The following is a 19,823-nucleotide window of genomic DNA, read 5'->3' on the forward strand; positions in this document are numbered from 1 at the left end:
CCGGGACTGAGGTTTGGGCACCGCTTCAAGACTTTCCCCTAGGAGTCTATCCAAACCCTCTTTGCTTCTGATGTGGAATAATTTGGAAGTGTTTTCAGGCTGCCGGCTGGGATAACACAAGGGCTATTGTAAACACACATGCAGCCCATCAGCACCAAACCCACACAAATATGGTCTGTATGCACATAAATGACTGGTACACAGTCCTTTTAAAAAAAAAAAAAAAAGTAATTTAAATGTTGAATTAAAAAAAAAAAGATGAAGTCATTGAGCAGGTCTTAAAAACAGCAATCGTTTATGGAAAGAATTATGTTTCACCTAATTTTAATAAATGAAATGCATTTACGTGCAGACCACTAGATTTAAAGAGCTACGAACATGATACAGCCACAGCCGGCTATCGTCCAAGCGTGTGCAGTGAAGCAAGACCATGATTTCCGCAGATGCTGTTTCAAAAATACTGCCGCTTGCCAAGAAAGTTTGGAAATGTAGAAGAGCGTAACCAGGGCACGGAGACCTGCGCGGACTCGGAAATAACCTGCTGGAGATACGTAACCCAGCCTGGAGTTCCGACCCAGCGTAACTGCTGTCTGCCTGATCTTTGCTTTGGGTGGAAAAGGAGATAATGGCTCTTTCAAAGTCATAGGTCTCTGGAATAATTTTGGTTTTCACCACTACAGTGGCCAGGTAGAAATTCATCTCACCTGTGAGTTGTGTCCCAGCTGGCTTGAATGTAGAATGGTCTTTTGGTCCTGTCCCAGCTTTCAAGGTAGGCTGATGGAAGCCTGAAAATGGGATTCTTCACAGGGGGCCTCAAGGGAAGCCATAGCGAGATGTTGGCACCATTCAGGCATGGCCACACTAGGAGATGGAGGAGGATTCCCAGGTAGCTCTTGCCGGCTCTGGTCTCTCATGGCATTACATCCATATCCTTTATTATTTTTTCAAAAGTCCTCAATTGCCTCTGATGTTGTCCTCTAGCAGCTGGTCCAGGCAAGTAGATGAACCAACTCATGCCAGCAAGAGAGCAAAAAGAAGTCAAAGGCAGGGACCTGCAGCAAACAACTTCCCTTCCCTCTGAAATGCTGAGCATTTTTCCTTTTCCATCTCCCCCAAGAAGCGTGATGTGACAGAGCTCAACACACCTCACGTCAAGGCTGCTATCTACCATGGCAACGGCTTTTCCTGCAACATCCGGCCCAGAAAGGCCTAAATATCTCCAGGCATTTCTGGAGATGCCCCAGGCATTTCTGTCCATCACGCCAAGCCAAGGCTGGGATTTAAAGAAAACAACAGCAAACCAGGCTGTTGAGTTTATAGATGTTGAGTTTTTGCATCTTGCCACTGGATGGATTTTGAGCAGATCCATTCCACACAGAGGGGAGAGTGAACCTTGGGGAGGGAAGAGGAGAAACAAGATAGCAGAAAAACCTCTCTGCAGTAATAAATCCATCTTGATAATCACGGAGCAGTGTACAATAGTGTTGCGACTGCACCATCTGCAAACAATATTTCCCCAAGTAGGAAGTAGCTGGAAATTGAAGTAATCTTTCATGCGGAGAGGCCTAAGGTCTCTGCTCTTCCACCAGCAGTGCTACTTTGACCAACCTTGTGCTTGAAGCAATGCTTAAAATAAAAGGAGTCATTCAGCCCTTACATCGGCCTTTGGTATCTGCTGTAATCATAGAGCTTATGGGTTGGATTCCGTCTAACAGGCCAGAAGAAGGACTGATTAGAGTCCTCTGAACGAGAAATCTTGTGATTCCTGCTCCAAGCGAGGCTGATTTTGCAGGAAACAGCAGTGTGTTGGCACCAGCTTTGTCGTAGACTTGATCCAGAGCCTGTTGAAGTCCATGATTAGACTTTCTCTGCTGCCAGCAGCCTCTGGGCAAAGCTAGGTCATCAAATTCTTCTGGCCCATTCATGGGGCTGGTCTGACACATTTCCCAAAGCAGAAGACTGGTGCCAAGATCAAAACTCACCACCAACCATTGTACAATGGTAGACAAATGTCTCTGATGTAAAGCATATCTAAGACAACATGCAGAAAAGGGCATAAAACAATTAAAACACCTAATAAAGTGCTGAGGGAAGTTGAGAGCATGAATTTTACATGAGTTCATCACGCACAATCCTTAGTTTAATTTAATCAAGATAGCAACCAAAGTGTGATCCTCCGCAGCCAAGTCCTTCCTCCAATCTTTGTCTTCAACCTCACCTGAAAGGCTTTGCTCGAGCCCTCAAGACCGTAGGTTGACACTAAGTCTGAATCACCCTTTGTTTGCTGACCACTCAGGGTCACACATAGAGGGGAGGATTGAGAAGAATTTCAGATATAATCAAGCGGCAGAGTCCCAAAGCTTTTCTGGCAGTAGGGGAAAGGACCTAAGGAGAACGAACCCAGTTTGCAAGGCTTGGCTTCATCTTAACATGAAGTCATTCACCTTGGAGGTACTTCAGCTTCCAATGTCTGGAGGTTTAAGCAGCAATAAATGAAACTATGTGGAGTTCACAAACACTTTCCAAGGAGGACCTGTGCCGGGCAGAATGTAGGATGCGAGGACCTTCAGAGCAGCATGACGCTTGCTCTAGAAAGCGGAAGGAAAGTCAAAGACTGGCAAGAAACACACAGACTGGTGCTGGGAGAAGCACCAGGAGGTGATGATTTCTGCAGGACCCATATTTGTTTGGGCTTATAAATAGAAACATTAAGGAGACTCTCTCCAGACTTCAGTGACTTTTTTTTTTTCATGTGAGGAACATCAGGAATACATGGCCTGCAAAGCCATTATCTCCATCCACAGGAAGACAAGGAACATTGATTCAACTCAAGGCTCAGGACAGCTGAAGACTGTACAAGTAACCTTCACCAAGCCAAGGTCTAGAGGCAGTGGGAGGGGGGGAAGCGAGGGTTCATGCACGTCCTTTGAAAGGCTGATTAGCAGAACAGCCTAAGAACATTCTCAAGGCTGGAAGAAATTAAGACATACATTTTCTTGAGATGCCTGCGATGCTCTGTAATTTTACGACATCCAAAGTGCTAAGAAAAGCAAGGTGCTGCCAAGATTGCATTGCTATTCATGTGTTAAAGGTCAAAGAGTTGCAAAAAACGTCAGTCTGGAAGGTTGGGAACACCTGCAGCAGTTATAATCAAAATGCATGCCGTGTCTACTGCTCTCCTCAAGGTCAAGTAACAAGCAAGAACTATGTTAATGATGTAACACACAACTTATAGCGCCCATCAGTACCAACTTAGCACATGAATCAGTGTCTGGTGCTATAGATACGCCGCGGCACATAAATAAGGCCTTGCTATTTGCAGAGCCCACTAAGCCTTGTCTAAGCGTGTTTTGTAACATGAGCTAGAAACTTAACTAGAAGCCCAAGAAGCCCTTTCAGATTGCTAATGTCTTGCTTCTCTTAAGGTCAGGAGAGGTGTTGCCTAAAGAGGCTACTTCCCACCACCTCTTCTTTCCTACCTATACAATGCTGCACTATAACAAAATGCCCAACGAGCAGCGAGATGGCAACCACCTCACCGACCGTCAGGAGTCCGAGTGCAGAGGAGGTACTTTTATAAGCTCTTAGGGCAACAAGAAAATTAGGCAACAAATTAGAAAAAAAAACCCTTATTTCTAATTTCTTTTAGAGGTGCCTTGTCTTGACGGAGAACAGCAGAGATGACAGTTGGATTCCTGCTCTTCCCAGCAGCCACCCAGTTACTCACAGACGGCTGCAAAAGTCACAGACAGGAGGTAGAAATGGACGCGGTTCAGCCTCTTATTTCTGCAACGATCATTTCACGTGATCTCAGCACCATTTTTCCCCCTCCTCCGCTTCTGCTGGAGGAATCACCGTTGGCGAGGACACTAAGCACATGCACCCTGCTTCAGTGAAGCCAAGCTCTGGCTGAGATGGCTCCCAGCTGGAATAAGCAATCCCGTAACGCCAGATGTGGGTCTGAGGAAAAGAAAAGCAGCGCTCCTGCGCCTTGCTCTGCCACAGACTTCTTGGGCGACCTTGGGCATGTCACTTAGTGCAGAAGGTGGCAAAGTCAATTTCCCCTGCCCATTTCCAACTTACTTCACAGTGCTTTGGGTCACAAGACCTCAGGCCATCTGCGGATTACAAGTCCTGACCTCACTGCCAAGGTCCTTGCACAACACCAAAGGGAGGAAACTCTACCAGTAGGAATTTAGTTAAATTCCTTAGCTTGGGGAGCAAAAAGAAATAAGAAAAAAAGAAAGATCTGCCTAGGGGAAAAGCATCTGGCTTGGTAGGAGGGTGGAAAACACAATTCTTCAAACTGCCATCGCATATTTTTCACTGCAAGTCAGTGCAAAGCGAAACACGTATCCCAGGAAGCAAGAAGCCAGAAGCCCCGTCAGAAACATTTTTGTTGGATATCATCAGAAATCCACAGTCTCGGCATACCTCAGAGTAAGGCGTTCCCTGCCGTACAGGCAAGAGCTGAATAAAGCCAGCTTGACTTGCACGTGGGCCAGGATTTCAAGAGCCGGATCAGAAATCAGTAGGAGCTACACAAGAACCCTGTAGCTAAACCCCCCAATTTGAGCACATCAGCCTAGGGGTCTTCAGAAAGATCTACATGAAGGTGTCCGACTGATCAGCCAGCCTTTTTTCCCCGTGTTGCGATGACAGCACGAGCTGTTCCCAGTGCTGGCATACCTCCATGGTTATTAGCAGCTAATAACCCAAGCGTTTCTGGGCTCCTCATCAGAGTGTCTGAGGGTCTTTCAAGAGTTCAGAAGTATGTAATAGTTTCGTTTGTTTTGGCTCCGGAGAGTCCAAGATGGAAATCTGTGTGGTTTGATACTGGACACTCCTTGTAGCGAAATACGGATGGTGCTGGGCTCTCCAATGGGGAATCCTGATCCAGCAGGCACAGCTTCCTTGTAGTGAAAAGGAAGTGGTTCAGTGGAAGTGCAGTGAAAGCCAAGTGGTTCAGCTGGTGGGAGGTGCTGGTTGCTTTCCTTGTCCATCAGTCTTGCCACCTTTTTTTTGCATAGTAGCCTAGTTTCAGAGGTGGAGATCTAGTGGGGATCCATCGGGCTGGGGAACAAAAGGCAAGTGGGCCAGGTTGTCTGTTCCCTCAGGCAAGTGTTTCAGCACAAGTCCTTAGAAGGGGAGAACAAGGGCACATCATGACCCCACCAGCAGTACTGTGTCCAGTTCTGGAGCCCCCAGCATCAGAAGGACATGGACCAGTTGGAGAGGGTCCAGGGGAGGCCACAAAGATGATGAGAGGGCTGGAGCAACTCTGCTGTGAGGCCAGGCTGAGAGAGCTGGGGCTGTTCAGCCTGGAGAAGAGGAGGCTCCAGGGAGACCTTAGAGTGGCCTTCCAGTGCCTAAAGGGGGCTACAGGAAAGATGGGGAGAGACTGTTCAGCAGGGCCTGTTGTGATAGGATGAGGGCTAATGGTTTCAAAACAGAGGGAGGTAGATTCAGATTAGATGTTAGGAAAAAATTTTTTACGCTGAGGGTGGTGGAGCACTGGAACAGGTTGCCCAGAGAGGTGGTGGATGCCCCATCCCTGGAAACATTCAAGGCCAGGTTGGACGGGGCTCTGAGCAACCTGATCTGGTTGGAGATGTCCCTGCTCCTGGCAGGGGGGTTGGACTGGGTGGGCTTTGAAGGTCCCTTCCAACCCAAACCATTCTATGATTCTATGTCTTGCACAAAGTAGAGGTACTCACAGCATCAGCCTGTGGTCCCCTTTCACCTTCTGGGAGAACTATAGCTGAGCACCAAAGCCACTCATAAGACTTGTCTCCCTTCCAGTTATCGTCCTAAAGCTCATGCACATCTGGAAAAGCAAAAAAAAAAAATCCAAGAAACACACAGCACTCAATAAGATGCCTTCGACCTGAGTCACCGAGGGGGACGCAGAGGAAAAAACAACCATTTGGAGACAAGGTGAAAGGCACTATGCCAAGGAATTGTGCAATGAAGAAAAACTGAAAAACAACCAAAAAAAAATCACCCCCACCAGGGAAGCTGCCTGCCTCAAGGAACCCCACAAATCAGAATCACCCACGACAGCTCAGTTATCTCTCAACATCCCTGTAACCTGCAGACCCAAGACATACAAGCATGCTGGGATCTCCTGGAAGAAATTTCAAGGCTTAGTGGTGAAAATAAATCATGCCTTAACTCACTTAGACTTCAACGTCTCCACAGCAGTTCACGGTAGTACAACACGGCGCTCTCCCAGTAGCTTTCTAGCAGGACACGAGTATCGGAGGCTTGGAAATGGAATCACAGCGCATCCCACAATCACCAGGAGGGCCTTCAAGAGGTAGCCATCAGTCCAGGTTGGAAGGTGAGGAGTCAACTTGCCATCACTTGTAGGGACGGCGTTTCTACAGGATGTTGTTAGCCTATGACCCCAGGCTGTGCCAAGCAATACGTTACCCTGGGGTAGTGGGGTATTTTGTTGTTTTTTTTGTTTTTTTTTTTTTTTTTTTTTACAAATTAGTCTTAAAAAATGTAGTTCTTCATTTTAGGGCAAGCAAAATACATGGGATCAAAAGCATTTTTACCTTTTCTCCCAAGAGTTCCCCAAAAGCTTTCAACAGGGTCAACTGAAATAGCTTTTGATTATCGTTTTTTGGTTTAGCTAGTCCAACCAACCAACAAACACTTCAACTATCTAATTCAAATTTTCTTTAATCTACATTTCTTCTTTGGCAAAGCTGCACGGTCCTCAAGCAGGCATCCTTAACAACTGCTACAGGGCATACTGCCACGCTCTCCAGCTCGGCAGACTTGGAACCCTCAATATTAATACGATTTGTCATGAGATACTGCTCTCACCACTTCTCTTTCCCTCACATCTGGCAGAACAAGTGGTTTCGGACTGGGGTTAAACCACGACATGCCTGCAGATCTATATGGAGGTACATCAAGTTCTCCTTCCACGGAGGGCTCCAGCGTACAAGATTGTGTAATCAATTCCGCATAAAGATTTGGGAGGGAAAAAAAAAAAAACAAAACCAAAAACCAACAAACAAAATCTATACTCTGACGGAGCCCTCCAAGGCAGAGTTTTTAAACTGCTTCCAAATCGCTATTAAAGAGAAAAAAGAAAAAATAATTTATGCAAATAATGAAGTGTTAACAGCTTTTGCAATATTTGGTGCTTTTCCCAAAGCCGCAGCTTGCAGGGGTTAACATGAGAGCCCAAGCAGTTGTGCTGCTGAGTCTTGCCTTTGCAAAAACGAGCATTTCAACAGTCCCAGAAACACGTTAAGCAAACATTTGCAAAAATCACACAGGTATCGCTGAGCTTGCCTTGGAATGAGAAGAATCTGCTGGACGGGGTCTCTGGTGCCTATTCCAGGACCATTCTCTCCAATCCTTTTTAAACCTGTGTTTCCGAGAATTAAAACCACCCTGGCTTTAGCCAAACTCTCCTTTCATTTAAGACATGAAGGCAACAATATTTATCATTCAAAGGAGCCAATCCTCTTTCCTCCCTGCTCCTGTTTTTGTCTTCTGCCTCTAGACAAGGGGATCCCTTCCCTGTGCTAATTAGCAGGTGGATCAAGGCTCACCTTGGAGTTGAGTTTTATAGAAAAATTAATTTCAGGTCCTGGCTTTACAATCACCAATCGAGATGCTCACACTTTCTGCCACAAGACATCCCTTCAAGGCTTGACATGGCTAAAAAGAAGCTTGCAATGTGCTGTGAGATTACTTTGAAGGCTGGAATGAAAACTAAGCTCTAGAGAAAGTAGAAGAGCACAGGAAGGCCCACCAAACACCTCCATAATGACAGAATCATAGAATGGTTTGGGTTGGAAGGGACCTTCAAAGCCCACCCAGTCCAACTCCCCTGCAAGGAGCAGGGACATCCCCAACTAGATCAGGTTGCTCACAGCCTCATCCAACCTGATCATCACCCAGCCATGATGACGACCCACAGCTGGGTAACATCAACAGGTCAGAAGGAGAGAGAAACAGCGATAGCTCAGATAAATTTTGGCAAGGACATTATGATGTAAGAGATTAGAGACAAAGACCATAAGATGGTCAATCTACTGCACCCACAATGTGACATTCAGCATCTCCTGAGGGTGCTGAGCAGCTGTAGGTACATTAAACAGGCTGAGACTCAGAGTGATTGGGAGGAGACGAAAGATCACAGCAGAGAGAAAGCTCTCCTTAGACAAGATATCTGAAAACGTCAATACACCAACTGTGTTGCATGCTCTCAGCCCAGCCTTTGGACCCAGCTTCAGGAAGCGGCTTAAGAAGATCAAGACCACTTACGTGCTTACATCTCAGACCTGCAAACACTTACACAGACGCTTTGGTATTTGCTGAATCGGTGCCTCGCGCTCCCTATTCCATAAATCCTCTTCTCTTTCAGACTCAAGTGATGAAAAATGCTCGCTGAGCACACAAACTACTCACTGAAGTCAAAGCAGAACTTCAGCTAGAGAAGTACAGCAGAGTCACAGGCTGGAGAAGAGGAAGGACTCCTCCCTCACTTAAAAACCCGAAAACTTTTAATGACCAGGAGGTACTAGGTACTGGCACCACGTAGCCAGGGTTGCGCAGACTGACCTGCACGGGTTTTACCGGCACCTACCAGTTGCTCCAGGCTGGGACATCCTCGCACTACACACTCTACAGCCCATGACACATCCGGGGTCCATTCTCTACCGGCAACTTTGGGCACGCGCACATCTCCAAAAGCAGTCCAAAGTCAACGTTGTACCTATGCAGGTGTACACAGCAGTTCAAATGCCACGGTTCATAACCTGGTCCTCATCCCCCTCCATGCCCCAGGTGCTCAGAGCAGCTAGGAGCACATCTCCCAGCTTTAAGAGGAACCATTCATGGAAGATGAATTTTTTACGCTGAGGGTGGTGGAGCAGTGGAACAGGTTGCCCAGAGAGGTGGTGGATGCCCCATCCCTGGAAATACTCAAGGCCAGGTTGGACAGGGCTCTGAGCAACCTGATCTGCTTGGAGGTGTCCCCGCTCCTTGCAGGGGGGTTGGACTGGGTGGACTTTGAAGGTCCCTTCCAACCCTAACCATTCCATGATTCTATGATTCGATGAAGATAAGCCAGCCACCAGAGAAGGAGCTGCATTTCCCAATGTATGTGAGGCTTTGCCAGCCCATTCTATAAATCAACTTGTTGGAAAAATTACAAAAAAAAAAAAAGCAATTAAGTGTCGCATCCGCAACATATCAACCCAAGTGGGAATTCCTCACACCACATACCCTCAAGCTGGTTTTGCAGTCCTTATTGGAGGCACCGCTTTGCTGTGGATAAACCCTTTAGAATTGTCTTTCAAAAACCCTATGAGATAAAAAAAAATAAAATAAAAAAGAAAAAAAGAAAAAAAAGTTCCTGAGTGACTGTCACAGGGAAACAAAGCAAGAAAAGAAGAGGAAACAGCAAGTCGTGGGCCACCGTTGGTGGGCACTTGAATAGGAGCCCTGTGCTTGACACCGCCGCGGCTTTGAACAAAACCGGAGTCAGACAGCTATTTGTCAAGGGGTACAAATGCGGACAAGTGGTGAGAACCTGGCCCCGCTGTAAAAACGTGTCAGGGCCTTTTCTGTAGGGCCGTGCCGAGCCCCCTGATGGATCTCTGTGCGCGGAGGACGGCATTGTGAACAGCAATAATAAGACATCTGGTCCGTTCTCTTTCTGAAAGAATATTTTGGCTCAACCGAGGCCACGTGAGCCACTCCTCGTACAATGCACAGCCATGGCGGCTCATCGCCATCAATCCGCAGCGCCGGGTCCGTCCTCCCCCGCAGCGTCGTTCCGATCGATCTTGGCTCGGCGATGCGCAGCTGGCATCCGGCGTGCCCTTCACATCTCTCCGTCTAGAAAGCACCGACGTTGCGTCATCTGCCACAGCCTGATCACCCCGCTGCATCCCTCCTTGTAGGTCTTGCCCATTCCTCTTGTGTTGGCCACGCAAGGATGAGCTGGAAGAAGAGCTAGGCACCAGTACCAGCCATCTCCACACAGAATTTCCCCTGTAAAGGGGAAAACCTCTGACTAAGAAGAGTTTCTCAGATGGGATGCTCAGGACACCACATCCAAGATGACACACACACACACACGCCTACGCAGCACAGCCCCGCCACGTTAATCGCGCCTCGCATGCAGCATCATCTCCCCACCTCGAGAGGGAAGGACGTGCAGCGGGACACGAGGATTTTCGCAAGCAAAACTGGCTCCCCAGCCACAGGTAAAGCAGCAGCTCCGGGGAAGCCATCCGCTTTCCTCCCCGCGCACAGGCACGACCCAAGGTGGCCAGCTCAGGGAATAAATTACAAAGCCTCATTTATGCAAAAAGCACCAAGTTTCTAGAGTTTCAGTTCTGAGCACATTTTATCAAAATAAAGGGAAAAATATAGGGACTTAACACACTTCAGCAGACCTCTCGTGACGCCCCACACTCTACGAGCGCCGAGGGGAGCTGGCTGGGGACGGACACGAGCTAGAAAGAAAATAAGGGAAACGGAAGCAAAGAAAGGAACGGCAAAGCAGAGGAAGCAAAAAAGAAAGATGCCTCTGTGCTTCGGATATTCCCAAACAGAGGCCCCACTTTCCAAATAACGCCGCGCTGGGAGAGGGAGGGGGAGGAGGGGGTGGGCTGGTTCTCATTTCGTTTGCACTTTGAAAACACCGTTTTTCCACGTCGTCCGCTGAAGTGCAAATTTCCACCAAAACCATTTTAAAAAAGAGAGTGTGCCTCAGAGCTAAAGTTTTCCAAACCACGTCTGCTCTGATTTATAAAGCCGTGGCTTTGCAAGAAAGCCCCCGGGAGCCCCTCGCAGCGTCTCCCAGCACAGCATCCGAAAACATCCCAGCACGGCAAGGAGGGCACCAGCACGCCGGAGCGCTGCGAGATGGGCAGAGCAGGACCCGCCGGCTGAGAAAAGGGTTGTGGAGATGACACAGAGACCAATTTCTCCTCCTCCAGCCCTTGGCACGGAGCACGCCAGCGCTGGGAGGAGAGATAAGGAGCGGCGGCTGCTGCTGGGTGATAAATGGGGTGCTGACCACCAACACTCTCTCATCCAGAAAGCACGAGGCTCCCCACCATTTAATCCTTTTGGAAGGAGCTGAGCAGCGCAGGAAGCCTGGGCCAGGACGTGGGTTTAATATTTATGGGAAGAGGAACGTCGCTCACGGTTGCGTCTTCCCAGCTCCATCACGGCCGTGCAGGACTCCGGCTCGGTAGCCGGGGCAGGCAGATGGTTTGTACAAACGGGGTCTGGAAATCTCTCCAAACTCCCTGCCGGCACGGTGGCAGCCTCCCCGTATCCAGTTGGCACTTGGCAGCGATAGCATCGCGCGCCACGAGAGCTTTTGCCTGCAGCTGCAAGAGGCTGGGAGGGGAGAGACATGGCCCCGGGCGCGGGGACGGTCCCCACGCTGGCAGCTGCAGCTGATGGCAGGGATGCCCAGGGGAAGCAGGTGTCCCCTTCCCAAGGGGCTGGGTGGGAACGCTGGCACCCAGGGCCAACGACGCCTTTGCAGAGACGCGACCTGCTGGCTGGGCGCCCGCTGCGGATGTCTGATGCCAAGGACAAGGGCACGCAGACCCTCTCACAATTCCTACCAACCCCGCCACAGCTCACCTTCTGCAGCATTTCCATCATCAACTGTGGAGACCACTGTCCCAGTCACCCCAGCCTGTAAAAGCACGCGTTTCAGGCAACACGGCCACCAGAACCCAATCAGGTGTCACCAGAGCACAGCACCTGACCAACGTGCTTCAAGGAAGAAATTTTTTTTACACTGAAGGTGGTGGAACACTGGAACAGGTTGCCCAGAGAGGTGGTGGATGCCCCATCCCCAGAAACATTCCAGGCCAGGTTGGCTGGGGCTCTGAGCAACCTGGTCTGGTTGGAGATGTCCCTACTCCTTGCAGGGGGGTTGGACTGGGTGGGCTTTGAAGGTCCCTTCCCACCCAAACCGTTCTGTGATTCTAACACATCCCAGTCCACCCTGCCACATGTTCCCAAAGCACTGTAAGCACAACACCACGCTCATTTTTCAGAGCTGAACAAAGGCAAGGGGTCCGAGGCACTGCTGGCGGACAACCACCGAGGACAGACGTGCCACTGCCTTTCAGCAGAGAGGACATCACTGAGGAAATACCTCATTGCTGTCCTTTCAGTGCCAGCCCCCTCCGCCATCGAGCTGCATGTGAAGAAGGGGGATATCACAGACCTCCCTCCCGAGGAGCAGAGGCAGAAAGCTGAAGGGGAGGTTCAGACCCCAAAACCACCTTCTGTACAAGTAGATGTGCAGCCTACGAATCCATTTTTCTGAATTATGTGAGTCCTGCACCGCACTCAGGCTTCCTTGTGCACGTTCCTGCTGTTTCAAGGAGGAGGACTTTGTCCTCTCTTTCTTCCTTTCTTCTCACCCTGTGCCTCCGGTCTGCCCCTTTGCCAGGTGCCAAAAAGAGCCCACAAAAGTCCTTCCTTTTTTTTTTTTTTTTTTTTTTTTTTTTAATCTTCTTTTTACAAAGCTCCCTCCAATTCCTTGAAACCAGACAGCAAGCCAAAGTTTTTCTCTGACAAGCCAAGGAATCAGAACGGACAGGACTGCAAAAAAACAAGCTCAAATTCCTCTTGGCAGGATATTAATTTAGAAATCTCTGCTGTCGTCGCCCCAATTCACAATGAATTTGGATCCAAGTTTTCCCAGTGCTAGACGACGCGGAGGTTTGACAGGGAAGGTAATTGGAGGAAATGGCTTTGTAATCTAGCTATTGTGCTGGCGAGATCCAGCTCTCCTCAAGAACAAGGTTCGCTTCCTGGCATGGCTGATTCATCATCCTTTATTTGTCCCCAGTGCCTCTTGACTTTCCTCTGCCTCGCAGGGGTGGCAGCGTCCCTTCAAAGCCTCATCAGAGGTCTGCTGCACGCTCAGGCACCAAGCAGATGGAGCCAAGCTCCACCAGCAGTGTGGGCTTGTGCCATGCCGGTGTCAGGAACAAGGATGGGGGACGTTCAGGTGGGAGCCATCCCACCCAGCGAGCCGCAGAGCCTCCATCCGCTCCGCGTAAATAACCAGGAGGGTGGGCAAACCTGAGCTGGAGCAGAGTTTGGACCAAAGCTCATAATCACGTCCGTGGTGACATCCCAAAATGGCACATATCCCAGAAAAAGGAGAGCACCCACTGAGGGGTTACCTGCTAAATACAGGTCCTAATTGTTGGATCGTCCATTCTTACCGTTCTTCTGAAAAAAATACTGTAAGAAACAGATTGTTTCACGTACTCAGGTGAAACGCAGCATTTTTCCACTGCTCTGATAAGTACAACCACATTACAGACCTGGGTGTTCATGCCGTTCCACTAATCACTTTGTTTTCCTAACTGCCCTTATCTAGGCTGGATGGTGAGCGGCTCGGGACGATGTCAGGTCCGCTCCCGAGCTGCACCTCCGAGATCCTATCATTTGGCCAGAGATTTTGTGGAGGAGGAGGGGAAAAGCTCAGTTATTTGTCTTCATCTGCTAGCAAAAAAATATTAGGAGAGTAAACAGCTAGCAATCACACAGGAATGCCTGGGAGAGCTCTTACCTACTGGCATGCAGATCCCTCATCTGGAATTCATTTATTCATGTTCGGTATTGATGCCAGTAAACTACAGAGGTGGCTGGGGAAGGACATATTCAAGAGACCTGAATTTACTGAAGAGGCCGCTCTCCACCGCCAATGTCACCTCTGGAGATAACTTAACCAAACCAACAGACCAGCATTTCAGAAGAAGAAATGTCATTTTCAGGAGCACCAACTAAAAATCCAGCATTATCAAACAGATATGGGTCCCATCATTCCGAAAGGCAGGAGACTTCTGCCTCCTGCCTGCAAATTCATAAGCGTCATCAGAAATAGAAGACATCGCTATTACACCGCAAGTGACAAAGGTCCAGCTTCACCCTTGGCATCAACCGAGATGAGCTAGTGAGGCGGCGCCTGGTCCTGCAGCTGGGAATTGCTGACCACACCTGGCATCACCACGGAACACCCTACGTTCTCTGGGTTCTCTGAGACGGTCTCTCAGTCTCCTGGAGGAAAGACGGCGCAGAACGGCACATTTGCCTGCTGGGTTTTATTCTGCGTCCCATTTTGCTGTTAAATCCCTCGGAAAGCTTTGCATCTTGTTTAATTACATCCAGTAACTTAAACCGCTGGAGAAAACCCGCTTTAGCTATAACCACTCTGAGCTCTGAAGAAATCCCCTAGCCTGGTGGAAAACGGAAATCTAATTTGTATATTCACCTTAAGCGACATCTTCTATCTCTGGCAACGATGCATACATGGGAATGCACAGCCATCCACTTAGCTCATCCTGAACGCGGCTCCTCCAGAGCCAGAAAAGCCAAAAACACGCTGCCTACCTCTGTTTTGGGGGGCGAAAGCGGAAGATCCAGCAGGAAAGCGGATGCCTCCCAGGAGCCCCGTGCCGCTCTCCACCACAGGTTTCCACAGGCAGCTCCAGCGGTGCTCTAGGAAAGGACCACACATACTCAAGGCTGAAGGGGGAAAGGAAAAGAAAAAAAAAAAAAAAAAACCAAAAAAAAACCCAAAAAAACCCACATGAAGATCATGGAAGTCTCAGGGCAAGTAAATTACTGTTAATTGTGAGATATTTGATTGCAAGAAGCACCAGATGGCCAGCCATCTGCTTTTTATTACAAAATTAAACAAGATTAACCCAAACAGGATTTCCTCAGCGTTCTTCTCTGACTGGCTCACAAATACATCTTCGACACCTATGCCACAGATACCGCACAATCAGAAGCTCTTCCTGCCTTTCCCTAATCTACTCGGGCTAAACACTCTGCTGAGGAATGCCCTGGGACGTAAAGATTTCCAGTAGGACTGGAAAGAAGTGGGGGGTGGATTAATTAAGAGATGAGGCAACTGGGAAAGGTCAGTTCAACTGGAAGTAAAGCCACGCCAGCAGAACACCTTCTGTTACGACACCAAACTCAGGTTTGAAGGGCACAAGCCAAAGGGCAGGAGAGGATGTTGCCAAGGGCAACCGGATGCTGCTGGGGTGGCAGCATCCTCCCGGCTGGCGAGGGCGTGCACACATCCCAGTTTAAGCACAAGGCTCTGGTGCTGCACACACAGCATCACGTCAACACTCGAAAAAATGTCCCTCTGCATCACCAAAACAATACCCCTGCCTTTGTCCCAGCACTGCAGAAGCTCATTTTTACCTTGTACAAGTAGTCAGAACAATGCCTTTTGCAGGCTTTAGCTGTTTTCTGCTTCAAAACATATAAATTCCGAGGCCAAACCCTGCAGAAATCAGCTCAAAGAAATTTTGCCTGGCGAGCAGGACCCACTAATGCAGTAAATTTTCAGCCCTCAGCTACCAAACTTGCCCTGGGAGTCAACTGCCTCTCATGTTCTCCCTGGAAGCTGGGCAGCCGCCAAGCAGGCTTTTCCCAGCCCACCCAGTGCACTCGTACTGGATCGGATGGGATCTCCCAGCTGAAGCCGGCCGAGTCCCCCCCGCCCCCCATCTCTCCGCAAGCTTTTCTCATGTAGATTCCGCAACATCTTCATTTGTCCGGAGCAAATCGGTTGTGAATTGAACATAAAGGGTGTTCCAGGGGAGATGCCCCCTTGCATGGCTTCCCCAGCGTAAATCCTCAGGACGCGGCGTGTCCAGAAACTATCAGCAAAATCCCACTCGCACCCTCCTACCTTATCACGCACGGACACACAACCTGCGGGGAGAGTTTAATTGCCCGTCAGCCGACAGACAACGGAGCCACAGTCGCCTTTTTCGGATAGCAGCCAGCCCATCGGCCACATCCCAGGTTTTTTTTGGTAGTGGAGGCTGGGAAAGTCAGTGCAGGATTCCAGCTTGCACCCATTTGCAGGGTGGCACGGCTCCCGGAGGGACCATTCCCATGGCCGTCATCCCGTTGGCGTCTTCTCCAAACGCAAAAGGAGAGAAGTGCAGCTGGGTTTTGTCTGGCTGCTCGCCCGCAAGCCAGAGACGAGCGTGCTGCGGGGCAAGCTCATGGCTCGCATCCGGACTCTGCTCTGGCCAAATCCAACAGACCTGGAGGTTGACTCCCACCTCATTCACCTCTGACCTCACATGTGAGCGGTTCACGGTCATTTTGCACGCAAAGACACACACGTGCCGCAGGATCGCTGCGGTTTGGGGTGGAGTCTCGAATAAACAACAGACAGGATAAAAGCATGAACTGCAAACCAGTCGTGTTTCCAGCCAGCTCACCGCTTCTTTTCATAGAATCATAGAACTGTTTGGGTGGGAAGGGACCTTCAAAGCCCACCCAGTGCAACCCCCCTGCCAGGAGCAGGGACATCTCCAACCAGATCAGGTTGCTCAGAGCCTCATCCAACCTGGCCTTGAACGTTTCCAGGGATGGGGCATCCACCGCCTCTCTGGGCAACCTGGGTCAGTGTCCCACCACCCTCAGTGTAAAAAACTTCTTCTACTATCTAATCTAAATCTACCTCCCTCTATTTTTCCTCCTACTGGAAGCCACCAAATGGAGATCGAGCCCCCTCCAATGACGGGTCATCCACCTCTTCTAGGCCAAAGCCCTCAGGCTTGCAAAACACAAATATAAGGACAGCTCTGCCCTGCATTCCTGGGTGCAGAAGAAGACATTGGTGAGACAAAACATCACCCATGTACAGGCATGTTCAGGGAATTAATTGAAAGAGTCAGGCTTGCTTCACTGCGGACCAAAATATTTGGTTTTCCACAGTCTTATTCTCAGAAGAACCCATGTGAAACATTCGGTCCCAAGAGGCAAAGTCTGACAAAGAGCAGAGAAGTGACTGAGAAGAGCATCCCATCATAAAATGCAGTGAGGAATTACAACATAAGCAGTGATATACTACACACTTACAAAGCACAGCTTAAAAAGCCAGGTTTTACACCAGGGGAGCAGAATCAGTATCAGAGTCTTCCCACTACTTTCTGGTCTTTCCAGCAGAGCATCCACTGGGCCGGGCTTTCGCTGAGAATCGCTCCTCCACAGTCAGCTGGGGAGGTGCCCCAGGAGCTGCAAGCACATAAAAAATAATATTAAAAAAAAAAATCAAAAAGAAAAATTACAAGCTTTTTAAAGATAATTTATCCATGCTGGGTACTTTTCTACCTAACCAGACGCTTCCAGATGTCTGACATCAGAGGAAAAGCTGTAATTTTACCCCATGATATATTACTAACCCATATTAGATTCGCACAGGAACAACTGGCTGCTCTTGTAGCTGGGTTGGGGAGGGCGCTGGGGGGCAATAAGTGCATTACACTATGAAATAAAAGCGACTTCCAACAGCTATGGCATTACCTCAAAGGAGTTTCATAAAAAGTAAAGGTTCAGCCTGCCAAATGGGGGTTGGAAGGGGGTTACGTGTAACCCTACTTCTCACGAGCTGCATGGGGAATGCGCCTCCGGGGATGCTTTCTCCCAAGAGAAGAGACCTTCACATCTTGGGAAGCAACCCAGCAACAGAGCGTGGACAGAATTGGACTCGACCAGGTCACAGGTTGGTGCCACCAACAGGCAGGTAGCTCCCGCGACGTCCCACGGTGTCTGGTAGCACGGGGACCACGGCACATGTCTTATGAGCTGGAAAAAACAGCGCTGATACAACTGAGGAAAACCAGATAGGTTTTTAGCCTGAAGAATGGCTCGTCTGTTTTTTTCCCAAATCTAACGAGAGACGTGGCTTCTGACGAACCGTGCTTTGCTTCTGGGAGTGCCGCAGGCAAGGCCATCAGTGCATCGGGGAGGCAGCTGGCTTGAAAACACACGTCAGCCTGGTTCCTGCAGCTACAAAACGGCTTTTACAAAGCATCATCACTGTGCACGTTAGTGATGGGGCCCAGAGAAGCGACCCTTGATGGGAAAGGGACCTGCAAGGGTGAGGGAAAAGATGAGCGGGGAAGTCGGTGCTCGCACCCAGCCCTGCTCATGCGGAGCCACATCTGCAGCGGCAGCGATAGGACAGGGTCCTGCTCCCGGCTGCAAAGCAGAGATAAGGCCACTGGGATCGATGGAAACACAAGGCACGAATCAGCCCCAGGTTTGCAGGAGGTGGTGAAGACCACCACAGGAGGCAGAGGAAGAGTAGAGTCAAGCAGACTACCAATCCAACAGACGACAAATCCAGCAGACCACCTCGGATAAGTTTTATCCATCCTGATGAATGCAGTGCTGGCTATCAAGAAGATGCTTCTGCTACGGAACGGTGCAAAACCCTACAGCTTCAACGCGGGCTCCTCGGCTCTCCCAAACCCACACTCTCATCTTCCCCACCTTCATAGACAATGAGAGCAACCAGAGGGACAAAAAAGCTCAAACACCACCTCAGTTGACTCAAAAATCAGAACTGAACTGCTTCTGGTTAAGATGGCAGTTTAATTTACATCACACAGCAGCAAAGGGCAAAAAAAAACCACCTTACCCGTGAACTGCACGTCCTGGAAATGGTCAGCAGCTTTGCTGTTGCCCCGTCAGTTGTCTTCAGTCATCTTCTACGAGGCACAGGACGATGAACCTCAGAGCACCGCGATTGTGAACCTGCCTCCCTTGTTGTCTTCCTCGAATGCATAACTTCAGCTGCCAATGGAAGGGGGGAAGGTGTTTAAATTGGCTAATGACAGCTCCCTGTGGGAAGGTGCCGTTTGTCTAACACAGACCTGACGGCTTGCCCTAGGACATCAGCCTGAGACCTCATTATGCCAACCCCACAAGAAGCCTCAGGAGAGCTCGCTGTACCTTTGCCGGATGCCGCGATTTTCTGAACAACTGAAGATTGCAACAGGTCACAGGGAACCCCGTCAAGGCCTCGGGGTCTGATCTCACAAGTCAGGAGTAGCTGAGCAGAGATCAGCTCTCATGTCTCACTGACATCTCAATGGCTTCAGCCAGGCCAAGATTTCCTGTCCGGGACATCAGCCATGAGCACAGGAGCACCACCTGTAACTCAGAGGTAGGCATCCCTCGATGGAGACGATGAGCCGCTGAGGTACCGGATGTCCCACTATGCGTAGGAACGATGCGTGTCTGTGTTGGAATATCATGGGAGTGGATTAGAAGATGTATGGCCAAAGAGAAGGATCCTCCAAGCCAGGGCTGCCTACCAGCCAACATTAAACCATCACCAAAACCTGACTTATAACCCCAAGTATTTGCTTCCTTTTACGTTCTGTGTGACAACAATTCATCTCTGGGGCTACGCCATCTCCAAAGGTGTCTTTGCCCACGTAGACTTTCCTTACACACAGTGCAGACGGCTCAAACGGGAAACAGCATCCCCTTCCCCCCAACACCTCCCAGGTCCAACACACACCGCAGGCAACGAGCTGCTGACCTCACACATCAAGGAGCCTCACAGGAAGAAATCCAGGCCAAGAGGTGTCTGGGACTTTGTTGCTGATGTAAGATAAAAGACGTCGCCATCAAGAACAGCAAATCGTGGGGAGAAGGCTACATGTGGAGTAGCACTTACTCACGCAAGTATACATTTACTTCCACCAAACGAGCTGGACCAGACCTGCCAGCCACATAAAGGAGTAAAAACCACCGATGCTGATGGACACCGGCAATTTATACCTGGAGATGCTCTCAACCCTCATACAAACAGCACCCGGGGTTGGATCTGGTTTGAGGAACAGGTTTTCAGCTTTACAAAAGCAAGTCAACCCGAGTAAAGCGTGAGACTTCTGCAAGGCTACAATTTCAGAGGAGCCATAGAGCTGAACCTGTCCCGGGGGTCTGGTTTTTGTTCTTTA

At 49.4% G+C, this 19,823-nt stretch overlaps 1 long non-coding RNA gene across 8 annotated transcripts in view; it reads right to left on the reverse strand.

Moving 5' to 3' along the window:
• LOC147600257 (uncharacterized) overlaps positions 1-17,598 on the reverse strand; it is a 55,636-nt gene extending 38,038 nt beyond the window's left edge. For 6 of the 8 annotated variants that reach the window (XR_015258867.1, XR_015258865.1, XR_015258863.1 and 3 more), the window contains exons 1-2: positions 15,250-15,526; positions 14,422-14,556 (exon numbers count right to left, since the gene is read on the reverse strand). This is a non-coding gene — a long non-coding RNA (uncharacterized LOC147600257). Of the gene's footprint in view, positions 1-14,421; positions 14,557-15,249; positions 15,527-15,742; positions 16,254-16,929; positions 17,086-17,448 lie in introns of those variants that run through there. The other 2 variants (XR_015258868.1, XR_015258870.1) reach the window with 2 other exon arrangements.
• Between the last annotated feature and the right edge of the window lie 2,225 nt (positions 17,599-19,823).

This window comes from Chlamydotis macqueenii, chromosome 6 (genome assembly GCF_036417535.1).
Source record: "Chlamydotis macqueenii isolate bChlMac1 chromosome 6, bChlMac1.mat, whole genome shotgun sequence".
NCBI classification, from domain to species: Eukaryota; Metazoa; Chordata; class Aves; order Otidiformes; family Otididae; genus Chlamydotis; species Chlamydotis macqueenii.